This window comes from Neofelis nebulosa, chromosome 1, assembly GCF_028018385.1.
Source record: "Neofelis nebulosa isolate mNeoNeb1 chromosome 1, mNeoNeb1.pri, whole genome shotgun sequence".
Classification (NCBI taxonomy): domain Eukaryota; kingdom Metazoa; phylum Chordata; class Mammalia; order Carnivora; family Felidae; genus Neofelis; species Neofelis nebulosa.
The window spans coordinates 241,871,948-241,885,716 of NC_080782.1; positions in this window are offsets into that span (position 1 = coordinate 241,871,948).

Genomic DNA, 13,769 nt, shown 5'->3' on the forward strand with positions numbered 1-13,769 from the left:
CGCGTCAGGCTCTGGGCTGATGGCTCGGAGCCTGGAGCCTGTTTCCGATTCTGTGTCTCCCTCTCTCTCTGCCCCTCCCCCGTTCATGCTCTGTCTCTCTCTGTCCCAAAAAAATAAATAAAAAATGTTGAAAAAAAAAAAAATTTAAAAAAAAAAAAAAAAAAACAAATGAGACTAATTGAAAACAAATAGCAAAATGGCAGACTTTACTCATAACTTAAGTGTAAGTTATACTTAAATGTATGCTTAAATGTATACTTAAATGTAAGTACACAGTAAATACTACAAAGACAGTAATTGTCATATTGGATTAAAAAAAAAAAAAACACAAGACCCTATTCTATGACTATATGCTATCTCTAAGAAATGTATTTTAAACACAAAGATAACTTGAAAGTAAAAGGATGAAAAAATAAATATACATCATGCAAACATTAGTCATCAGATAAAATATACTTTCATAGTGATAAAAGATCAAGGCTTTAGGGGTGCCTGGGTGGCTTGGTCGGTTAAGCATCCAACTGTGGCTCAGGTCATGATCTCGCAGTTTGTGGGTTCAAGCCCCGTGTCGGGCTCTGTACTGACAGCTCAGAGCCTGGAGCCTGCTTTGGATTCTGTGTCTTCCTCTCTCTCTGCCTCTACCCTGCTCACACTCTCTGTCTCTCTCTCTCAAAAATAAACATTAAAAAATTTAAAAAAAACAAAGATCAAGACTTTAGGAAGGCATAATGCCTGCAAATTTTAATGTGCCTAATTACAAAGCTTCAAATACATGAAAACAACTAAAGAGAGAAACAAACCTGGAGTCATAGGATATTCTAAACGCCTTTCTTTATAATTGATAAAATGGCTATACCGAAAGTCAGGATATAAAGTAAGAATATAAAAAGAATGACGCTATTACCCACCTTGACGTAACTGTCATTTCAGAACACGTCACCCATTAACCTTAGAATGCACTCATGGGATGTTCACTAAGACCACATGGTGAGCCATAAAAAAAATTTCAATAAATTTTAAAAGGCTGAAATCATTTTCAATGTCTTATTACCATGACAGCATAACACTAAATTAATAGCAATAAGACATCTAGAAGAGCTTAAATTATTGGAAATTAAAAGACACACTGATTAAGTGAAGGATCTGCGATGTTACCTTTCTTACATATTTATATAGATACTAGCAGAAACACCAGTCACCTTGGTCAGAGGTCAGCCTAATTCACATTAAGAACAGCCAGAATAACACTGCAGTATTATTAGTCCCCGCATGCCTAACACTGTGCAGACGATGAACTCAGACTGTGTATGCCTACATATGTGGTGGGGCGATTATACTGTCAGAGAGGAATCCTGAAAATATGAATTTCTGCACTTAGAGAATTTCTGTCCAATGAGAGGAGGAAGGATCCTGGGTCCTTACCTTTGAAATGTAACTATATTTCCCTGGAGGGGAGACTAAAAGGAAGATAATGTCCAAAATCACTCCTGAGGCCTGGGTTATTCATTCAGTCAGCCTTGCCATTAGCCTAGGTCTCTACTCTGGAACGTAACCATTTGGCTCCCAAAGAGATTATTCTCTTATCTTTTGGATGGTAACCATTAGTTCTACCTTTCAGGGGCAAATGGCTGCAAAGTGATATATGAAAATCTATTATTTCTAGGGGAGTTAAAAGTAAGCACCTTAAAATCAATTTTACAGCTCAGGAGGTTAAGACTTCGTAGGAACACTGAAAAATTCAGGAAGGATTTGTCCTTTCATAGCATATAAACCTATCAATGGGTCAGGGCACCTGGGTGGCTCAGTCAGTCAAGCATCCAGCTCTTGATTTTGGCTCAGGTCATGATCTCATGGTTCATGGGATCAAGCCCCGCATTGGGCTCTGTGCTGATAGCGCAGAGACAGAGGGATTCCCTCTCCCTCTCTCTCTCTGACCCTCCCCTACTCGTGCTCTCTCGCTCGCTCACTCTCTGTCTCAAAATTAAACATTTTTTAAAAAATCTATCAATGGGTCAAAAAAATCAGAAAGGAAATTAGTAAATACTGAATGATAATGAAAATACAAAATTTCAAAACCTGTCTTGTGCAGCTAATGAAGTACATACGGGGAAAATTAAATATTTAAAAGCTTGTATTTTCAAGAACCTTCAAAATCGATCTAAATTAAAAGGCCAGAAGAAGAAAAGCAAATGACGCTCAAATGAAAAGAAGGTAAAAATAAGACCAGAGAATAATGATGTAGAATACAAAAAATAGCACAAAAACTAATAGAACCAAAAGTTCTCTGGAAACATTACCAAAGTTATTAGCAAAGTCTCGATCAATACATAAATCACTAGTATCAGTATTGAAGAAGTCACTACAGATCCTACTGACATCAAGAGAATAGAAAGGGAATATTACAAACGTTATGCCAATGAATTTGATAACTTAGATAAAACATCCCTAAAGAAACACAACTTACCAAAACTGGTAAGATGAAAGGAAATCTGAGTGGCAAAGACAGTGAGTTTGTAATCCAAGATTTCTCCGGGACTTCCAGCTCTAGAACAAGATTGAATAATGCCCCCTATGACTCCCACTAAGTACAACAAAAATTTCTGGATATTACCTAAAAAACATAAGGGTCTGAAAAGTGGAGAGAGAGGCCATTTAGGAACCTCAGGACCCAAGAAACAACATTTCTTTTTTGCCACATATATCTAATATTGGGTGTTGGAGAAGCTGGCAGTGTGGAACACCAATGGGAGCAGCCTGTTCTCCAGCCAAAAGACCAAGAAAGGAACACCTGTCAAGACAAAACATTCAGACAATAACTACTTTACTGAGTCCAACAGCACACTTACATACACACAACCACCAAAATGCAGCCCTAGCCTTACCCTACCAGCAAAGCCCAGTGAGGAGCCTAGATTTCTTCTCTCATTCAGCTGTAATGAGGTCCCCTCCCACCCCATCCTGCTGGGGTCGTATCAGAGAAAACCAGGAGGGAAACTGGAACTTTCACCACCATCTAATGATAATGAAACCTCACCCCTCCCACAGTGACATTAGAGACTACATGGGGTGGGGTGGGCGGTAATAATGAGGCTTCAGCGACCAGAGGTGTGGTTGGTGAAAGCCTACGGAGGATCCCAAAATACCACCTCTGCCTGACAATAAGGAGGTACCCCTTGTCCCCAGTGAGTGTCAGAGGGAAAGCCTGCACTTTCACCCCCATGTGGCAGAAATGAGACATTACCTATTTCCTTGCGGGCAGGGTGGGCAGTGTCACAGGAGACCTGCTGAAACAGAAGATCTAAGAAGACCCGAGGTCCCGTCGTACCTAAAATGGCCAAGATACAACAAAAAATCAACCCTACCAAGAACCAGAAAAACCTCAACTTCAGAGGTAATGCAAGAGGCACTGGCACTGAGATGTTGGAATTAGCTGACAAGAATGTTAAGACAGCCGTCATAAAAATGTCCCAGTGAGCAATTATAGACATGCTTGAAGCAAAGTGAAAAATAGTCTCAGCAAAGAAATAGAAGCTATGAAGAAGAAAAACGGAAGTTCTAGAACTGAAAAACACAATAACCGAAATAGAAAATATAATGGATGGGCTCAACAGTAGGTAGAATGGAGGGAACAGAAGAAAGTGAAGTTGAAAGGAGAATAGTGAAATTACCCAATCCGAACAACAGAAAGGAGCTCCCCTCGAGGAGGGGAGAACAGAGCCTCGAGGACCTGTGGGACTAGAACAAAAAAAAATTCCAACATTCCAACATTGGACAAAATACAGAAACCTACAGATTTAGGAAGTTGAGTGACTCTCAAACAATACAAAGATATCCAAGCCAACACCCATCGTAATCACTTCTGAAAACTAAAAGACAAGGGAAACGATTCTTGGAAGCAGTGAGAGAAACGACACCTTACCTGTAGGGAAAAACAAGAAGAATGGCAGTGGATTTGGATTTCTCATCTGAAAAGACGAGGCAAGAAGGAAGCGACATTTTTCAAGTGCTGAAAGAAAGGAATTATCAATGCGGAATCCCATATCTGATGATAATGTTATTCCAGAAGAAATGTAAATCAAGACTTTCTCAAATGAAAACTAAGTGAATTTGTGGTCACAGATGGTAGTTACACTTTTGGTGCAATGGTGCATGGCGTAAGATAGAGCCTAGACATTGAATCACCGTGTTGTACACCTGAAACTAACGTAACACTGTGTGTCAACTATGTTTCAATTTTAAAAAAGTAAATGAATTCATTGCCAGCGGACCTATCCCTAGATAATGTCTAAACAACAACAACAAAAAATGATAAGGATTCTTGCAATATCAGAAAGAAAAGAGAAAGAAAGAAAGAAAGAAGAAAGAGAGAAAGAAGAAAGGAAGAGAAAAAAAGAAGAAAGAGAAAGAAAAAGAAAGGAAAGAAAAGAAAGAAGAAAGACAAAGAAAGAAAAAAATAAAAGAAGGAAGCAGCAATAACATGGATCTGTTTCTTCAGAGTTTGGATCCATTTTCCATGTGACTGATCCATTTTCCATATGACTTCAGCAGCCATAGCTACTAACCTTTGAAGGTTCATATTCAATAGGAATATGAAGTATCTGTATCCCAGCATTCCAGGGAAGAGCATCATTGTGCCCCACGGACCCTGGGTGGATCACATAACCGTTCCTGCACCAGTTGCAACCATAGGTATGTGAGGTGCTCACTGGCTGAGTTTGAGATGGATCAAGAGGCCCAGCTGGGGCAAAAGGCTGAAAAAGGAGGGATAATTCCCTGGAGGAAAATCAGAGAATTATTAGCAGAAAAAAAAAGGGAAATGTATGCTGGAAAGCAATGAATAGATGTTTCACTATAATGAATGAGTAATGGTGAATAATAAAATGGAAAAAACAAAACAAAGCAAAACTTCGCCACAAAGACAACACCAAACTCAGATTGTTTCATTGGTGAGTTCTATCAAGTATCTAAGGAAGTAATAATACCAATGTTGCATAAGTCTTTCAGAAGATAAAGGAGGAAAGTTTCCAACTTATTTTAGGTACAGCATAACCCTAATGTCAAAACTAACAAAGGCATTACAAAAAATTAAGTTCCCACATAAACATAGGCAAAATAATCCTTAGCCAAACAAAGCAAATCCAGCAATAAATAAAAATAATATATCATGACCAAGCAGGTTTTATCTCAGAAATACAAGATCGGTCAAACATCTTAAAATCAACTAACATAGGGGCACCTGGGTGGCTCAGTCAGTGAAGTGGCTGGCTTTTGATTTCAGGTCACGATCTCACCGTTGGTGACATCCAGCCCCACATTGGGCTCCGCACTGACAGCGTGCAGCCTGCTTGGGATCCTCTCTCTCCGCCCCTCCCCAACTCGTGCTCTCTCTCTCTCTCTCAAACTTTTTTTAAAAAGAATAAAAAGTCAACTAATACAATCTAACGTATTACCTGAATAATACAGAAAAACCAAATGATCATATCAGTGGATGCAGGAAAAGCATTTTACAAACTTCAGTATTATTAATGGTAAAATGCTCAGGAAACCAGGAATATAAGGAACAAGGGAAAATGTCCACTCTTATCACTTCTATTTATGGTAATACTGGAGGTTCCTATCCCTTTCTGGAGGTCCTATCCTATTTGGTAAGGCAAGAAGAAAAATGAAAAACAACAGAAAATAAGTAAAACTCTATTTGTGCATGACAGTTCCTTAGAATATTCCAAGGAATCAGTAACGATGAAAAAAATTGCTATGATAAGATTAGCAAGGGCTCAGGATACAAGGTCAATAGAAACCATGAATTGTATTCCTATACACTAGTATCAAAGGCATAAAATAGTTAAAGGCATAAAATAGTTAAAGGAAAATGAAAGTTTTCTACACTGAAAACTGCAAAACACTGCTGGGGGAGTGGCTCAATATTTTCAAGATGTCAGTTCTCCCCTAGATGTACTTACAGATTCAATACAATGCCAATTGGCATCACAGCAGGCTTTTCGTATTTTTAGGAAACTGAATAGCTGATTGTAAAATGTCTGTGGAAACATAAAGGACCTAGAGGAACCAAAACAACTTTGAAAAAGAAGACCAAAGCTGCAGAAGTTACATTTCAAAATTTACCCTGAAGCAAAAATAATGGAGACAGTGTGACGTAGGCACAGCTACAAAACAAATGGATGGAACAGAACGGAGTCCAGAAATACACCCGCGCTCATATAGTCGATTTATTTTCAACAGAGATGCAGTACAAATTTAAGGCAGGGGGTATTTTTGAACAGACAATACTGACCCAACAGAGTGAACAAAACAAAAGTGAACTTTGATTCCTACTGGATACCACACACCAAGCAACAGGAGAGAGAGAGCACTGAGTTAAATATTCAAGGAAAAACTAAAGCTTTTAGAGGAAAAAATAAAATCGTCATTATTTGGCCACAGGTAAAGATTTCTTAGAATACAAGAGGTGCCTGGCTGGCTCAGTCAGTAGAACATGTGATTCTTGATCTAGGGGTCATGAGTTCAAGCCCCACAAGAAACAACCAAAGCAATTACAACAACAACAAAAAATTGATAAATTAGACTTTGTTGAAATTGACAAATTCTTTTTTTAAAATATACTTTGTCAAATTGGTTTCCATACAACACCCAGTGCTCATCCCAACAGGCGCCCTCCTCAATGCCCATCACCCACTTTCCCCTCTCCCCTAATCCTCCATCCACCCTTAGTTTGTTCTCTATATTTAAGAGTCTCTTATGTTTTGCCTCCCTCCCTCTCTGTAACTTTTATTTTCAATTTTTTTTTAATGCTTATTTTTGAGACAGAAAGACACCAAGCATGAGCAGGGGAGGGGTAGAGAGAGAGGGAGACACAGAATCTGAAGCAGGCTCCAGGCTCTAAGCTGTCAGCACAGAGCTGGATGCGGGACTCGAACCCACAAACCGCGAGATCAGGACCTCAGCTGAAGTCAGACACTTAACTGACTGAGTCCCCCAGGTGCTCCCTGTTTGTAACTTTTTTTTTCCCCTTCCCCTCACCATGGTCTTCTGTTAAGTTTCTCAAGATCTACATATGAGTGAAAACATATGGTATCTTTCTCTGACTTATTTCACTTAGCATAATACCCTCCAGTTCCATCCACGTTGCTGCAAGTGATATGATTTCATTCTTTCTCATTGCCAAGTAGTAGTCCATTGTATGTATAAACCACATCTTAAAAACAATAAAAATAATTTAAAAAATGACAAACCACATCTTCTTTATCCATTCATCAGTTGATGGACATTTAAGCTCTTTCCATAATTTGGCTATTGTTAAAAGTGCTTCCATAAACATTGGGGTACAAGTGCCCCTATGCATCAGCACTCCTGTATCCCTTGGGTGAATTCCTAGCAGTGCTATTGCTGGGTCATAGGGTAGTTGTATTTTCAATTTTTTGAAGAACCTCCACATTGTTTTCCAGAGCGGCTGCACCACTTTGCATTCCTACCAACAGTGCAAGAGGGTTCCCGTTTCTCCACATCCTCGCCAGCATCTGTCGTCTCCTGATTCGTTCATTTTAGCCACTCTGACTGGTGTGAGGTGGTATCTCAGTGTGGCTTTGATTTGTATTTCCCTGATGAGGAGTGATGTTGAGCATCGTTTCATGTGTCAGTTGGCCATCTGGATGTCTTCTTTGGAAAAGTGTCTTTTCATGTCTTCTGCCCATTTCTTCACTGGTTATTTGTTTTTCGGGTGTGGAGTTTGGTGAGTTCTTTATAGATTTTGGATACTAGCCCTTTATCCGATATGTCGTGTGCAAATATCTTTTCCCATTCCGTCAGTTGCCTTTTAGTTTTGTTGATTATTTCCTTTGCAGTGCAGAAGCTTTTTATCTTGATGAAGTCCCAATAGTTCATTTTTGTTTTTAATTCCTTGCCTTTGGAGATGTGAAAATTGACAAATTCTAACCAAAAACTGTTAAGAAAATGAATTTGACAAGGCTCGGACTGTGAAGAAATAGTCACAAAACAATTTCTGACAAAGGACTTGTATCCAGACACAACTACAATTTATTAATAAAAATGGAAACATATGCAAAAGACTTGAATAGTTACTTCAGAAAAGAAGCTGCACAGCCAAGATATATGTTAAAATATGCTGAACATTGCTAGTCATCAGAGAAGTACAAATTAACAATACTCTCATACATTGCTGGTAGGAACGTAAACTGCATTTAAATGACTTTGGGAAATATTCGACAACTTTTAAAACAAGTTTGTTAAGGAATAATTAGCATAGAATAAAATGCACATACATAAAATGTGCATTTTGATAAGATTTTACATATATACAGCTATGAAAATCATCACCACAATCAAGGGTGGTGATTGCCAGTTTGCAATCCCTTCCTCCTGCTCTGCCCTGCCTACCCATCTCTAAACCCAGGCAGCCACTGGTCCATCACTATGGCTTAGCTTGCATTTTCTAGAATTTCATACAAATGAAATGTATTTTATGGGGTCATGGGGCTTTTCTCAATCAGCATAATTATTTTGAGATTCACTCAGATCTGATTGTGTTTATCAGATCATTCATTTGTGTACATTTGTACAAGGATATACAACAAATGTTTATCCATTCATCAGATGAAAGTGACTTGTTTCTACTTTTTTATTAAAGGTTGATATGAACATTTAGGTCTTTCTATGGACACATGCTTTCATTAATCTTAAGTAAGTACCCAGCAGTAGAGTGGCTGAGTCATATGATAATTGTTATGTTTAACTTTTATTTTATTTTATTTTATTTATTTTTTGGACAGAGAGAGACAGAGCATGAACGGGGGAGGGGCAGAGAGAGAGGGAGACACAGAATCGGAAACAGGCTCCAGGCTCCGAGCCATCAGCCCAGAGCCTGACACGGGGCTCGAACTCACGGACCGGACCGCGAGATCGTGACCTGGCTGAAGTCGGACGCTTAACCGACTGCGCCACCCAGGCGCCCCTGTTATGTTTAACTTTTAAAGGAATTTCCAAGCTGTTTCCAAAGTGGTTGCACCATTTTATATTCTTATCAGTATATAAGTGTTCTAGGTACTCTGTATCCTTGATGACACTTGGTATTGTCAGTCTTGGTAATACAGTAATACAGTCTTGGTAATACAGTCTGGTATTGTCTTTTAAATTTTATACATTCTAATGGATATGTAGTGGTATCTCATGGTGGTTTTAATTTGCATTTCTCTAATGACTAATAATACTGAGCATGTACTCATGTGTTTTTTTGCAGCCCATTTGTTTTCTTTGATGAAGCATCTGTCCAAATATTTTGTCCATTCAAAAAAATTATTTTCCTGTTACTGAATTTTAAGAATGATTTATATATTCTGGATATGAGTCCTTTATCAGGTATTCTTCCAGTCTTTGGCTTTTTAGTTTTTTTTTTTTTCATTCTTTTAGCAGAATGTCTTTCAAAGAACAGAATTTCTTCATTTTGATGAATTCTGATTAATCAGATTGGGGTTTTACAAAGCATGACTTCATACATTTTTAAGAAATCTTTGCCTAACCCAAGGTCACAAAGAGTTTCCCCCTATGTTTCCTATGGGAAGTTTTATACAAGTTTTAGGTTTTAGATTTAATCCATGATCCGTTTTGAGGTAATTTTTTTTTAATTAAAAAATAATTTTTTTAATGTTTATTTTTGAGAGACAGAGAGAGACAACATGAGCAGGGGAGGGGCAGAGAGAGAGAGAGAGAGAGACCCAGAATATGAAGCAGGCTCCAGGCTCTGAGCTGTCAGCACAGAGCCCGATGCGGGGCTTGAACTCACTGACCATGAGATCATGACCTGAGTCGAAGTCAGACGCTCAACGAACTGAGCCACCCAGGCGTCCCTTAAAATTTCTATTAATGTTTTTATTTACTTTTGAGAGAAAGAGAGAGGGAACAAACGGGGGGAGGGGGCAGAGAGAGAAGGAGACACATAATCTGAAGCAGGCCCCAGGCTCTGAGCTGTCAGCACGGAGCCCATCGTGGGGCTCGAACTCACAGATGGTGAGATCACGACCTGAGCCGAAGTCAGGTGCTTAACCGACGGAGCCAGCCAGGTGCCCCTGAAGTAATTTTTGTATATAGCATTAGACACAGACTGAGGTCATCTTTTGCATATGAATACTCATTTGTTCCAGCACCAGGTTTTAGAAAAGATTATCCTTTCTTCACTGCATTTCCTGTGTGTATCTGTTAAAAATTAATAAATTACATACGTGTGGCCTATTTATGAACTTTCCATTTTATTTGTCTGTCTTTATGTCAACACCACACTCTCTTAATTACTGAAGCTCTACATTAAGTCTTGAAATCAGGTAGTATTAAATCCTCCAACTTTCTGTATTTCAAAATTGTTTTTGCTATTCTAGGTCCTTTGAATTTTCATGAATTTTAGAATTAGCTAGTCAATTTCTACAAAATAAGAAAAAAACCTATTGGGACATAAAATGGGATTACATTGAAACTATAGATTACTTTTGGTAAAATTGCCATAGTTACCTTAAGACTCTTCTGACTAATGTGCACAGAATATCTCCATTTCTTTGACTTTCCTCAAACACTATAGTTTTCACTGTACTGGTATTGTACAATTTTTTCAGACTTTTTCTCATTATTATTTTTAAGAAAATGTTTATTTTCGAGAGAGAGTGCAAGCAGTGGAGGGTCAGAGAGAGGGAGACACAAAATCCGAAGCAGGCTCTAGGCTCTGGGCTGTCAGCAGAGCCCAACGCAGGGCTCAAACCCACAGACGGTGAGATCATGACCTGAGCCAAAATCAGACACTTAACTGACTGAGCCACCCAGGTGCCCCAACATTAAAACAAATTTTAATTACCCTAATTAAATGATAAAGTACCCTCCATATAGGGATCCAAGGTATTAGGAGTAATACAAATGTTCACAGACTTAATTCTTTTAACCACTTTCCACCTCCGCCATCCAAATTCAGTGCTTAGCTGGATTATTTTAATAGCTACCAGGTTTTTCTATTCCTAGCCATTTCTTCCACTAACCCATTCTCCACAATGCTCTCCATTATTTAACGAATTAAGCATTTTTTTTTCAACGTTTTTATTTATTTTTGGGACAGAGAGAGACAGAGCATGAACGGGGGAGGGGCAGAGAGAGAGGGAGACACAGAATCGGAAACAGGCTCCAGGCTCCGAGCCGTCCATCAGCCCAGAGCCCGACCCGGGGCTCGAACTCACGGACCGCGAGACCGTGACCTGGCTGAAGTCGGACGCTTAACCGACTGCGCCACCCAGGCGCCCCACGAATTAAGCATTTTTGGTGGCTCCCCATTACTTACAGGGTAAAAGCCAAACTTCTTAAAGTGTCATACGGGAACTTTCATCTTCTGGTCCTGCTTACATCCTTAGCCTGTCGGTCACTTCTCCTCCCCCACTCACAAGTAGCCTACCTTGCAACCACTGGCAATTCTATGACTCCTCGTTAGACTGTTACTTTTGCCTTTACTTCCTGCCACACGCTTGCCAGGCAAATTAAGAATCCGTTCGAAGATCGTCTCGAGTTTTTCCTGCCTGTTCAGGGAAGGTTGATAAACGGCCCTTTCGCTGGACTCTTATTACACCTTGTATCCATGAAGTCAGTCATCACGCCGTATTACTTACGCTGTGCATTTCATCCGGTGAGACAGTGAGCTCCTTGAGGTTAATATTCGCGAGGTGGACAACCGGATGACACAGAGCCCTAGGAGCTCTATTACAGATCCAAGCCAGCGACTGTTCAGAAGGCACAGGTTGGCACAGATATACTCAATTAGGCATGTAACTATTATAATCAGCTGAGGGCAAGGAGCTCTGTTGTTAAGGAAAGATGAACTCTAGGATGGCTATATGGTGTTAACATTTGTAGCCTCGCGGGGAAAAAAATCAGATGTTTCAACAGCATCGCTTTGGCCAAGAAGTGATTAAAGCACAGCTGCGGCCCCGTATTTATAGCAGTTCGTGTACTATATTAAAATGCATACGATCTTTAGATAAACCCGGTGCTGAATTCGTTTCACCGTTCGTTAGCCGTGTGAACGTGCAGTGCTGCTGACATTTGAGCTTCAGTTTCTAACCTGTACGGTGGAGACGACTACTTCACGAGACTGTTTTACAACTGCAATGATTATACCTAAAACTCTCCTCTCATGAACTGCCTTCTATTTCTTCAGACCCAAGATTCTAGCATCTTTTTCCTTCTCTGAGATTCACCTTAACCATTCCTTTTTCAAACTCCAGTTTCTGAGTTACACAGAGATCCAAGCAACAGAAGTAGGTACATTTTTTTTTTTTTTTTTTTTGAGAGACAGAGTGTCTGCGAGAGGGAGAGGGGCAGAAAGAGAGGGGGGGAGAGAGAGAATCCCAAGCAGGCTCTGTGCGGTTCAGCACAAAGCCTGATGTGGGGCTCAATCTCAGGAACCGTTAGATCACGACCTGAGCTGAAATCAAGAGCCAGACGCTTAACTGCCCAGGCGCTTAGTTAACGATTTTATGTGAAATGGTTACAGTTCTAAGGTCCCCTGAGCCCCCTCCCTTCACCTTTCTCCTAAACAGCATTGGCTGTCACCATTTCCAGGAATGAAAAGAGATGGTCACAGATATTAACTTGCTCATAGGAACCAGAGACATTTTTGTGAGCTATAAAAAGCATTCATTAAGTATACACCACAGAATATGACCTATCAATAACAGAGTTCAGCTTGGTTAAATATTCAACTATCACGTGGCAGGCATTTTTTAGGTGCAATGAATCAAAAAAGTAATAATAATGTCTGCACCACAGCCTACACATCCCAACGGCAGATAATTAAATGTGAACCATGAATCATTCATTAATGAAGAAAACAGTCAATGCTGGCAAATGAGATTCACACTCTCATACATTGGTCTTGCTGTTTTACAGTTTTTCTGGAAAGCCACTGGCAATATGCATCATAACCTTTAAATGTTAGTTTTTAACTCAAGATTCTATTTACCCCTATAGATTCAGTATGTGTTCAAAAAGCATATAAAGACGACAAGAAAAATATATATAAAAGATGATTATTTCATCTCTGGGCAATGGGACTGAATTCTTTTTCTTCCGTATTTTGAAAATGTTGTCAAATATAAACACAGCAGTTGAGATATCGAGATTATACAGAAATTGAAACCCAAGTCACATTCATTACTGGGAACGGATTTTGGACGAGTTTTCTTCACATGTAAAATATACAGGGTATACAACAGTCAAGCCCTTTATAGCATACCATTCATAATATCATATATCATACGATTGGGTAATACATGTAAAGGGTATTATACAGTAGAATACAGTATTATATACTGAAAAAGGGTATTCGAAAAGACAAACATCTTCAACTGGTGGCCTATAATGTCAATTGTATCCCAGAAATAGGTTGTTAAAATACAACTTCACGTCGCAGTTCTGATGAATACCTTTTACTTTATCTAAACGTCTACTTTCAGGGGCGCCTTGCGTGGATCCACCGCTTAAGCGACTGACTTTGACTCAGGTCGTGATCTGGTAAGTTCAAGCCCCCTGTCCGGCTCTATGCCAACAGCTCAGAACCTGGCACCTGCTTCGGATTCTGTCTCCCCTTCTCTCTGCCCCTCCCCTGCTCACACTCAGTCTCTCAAAAATAAACATTAAAAAAAAAAAAAATCTAAATGTCTACTTTCAGCAGCATCCCAGAAGAAAATGCTGTTTTGGGGAGTATGTTCAAC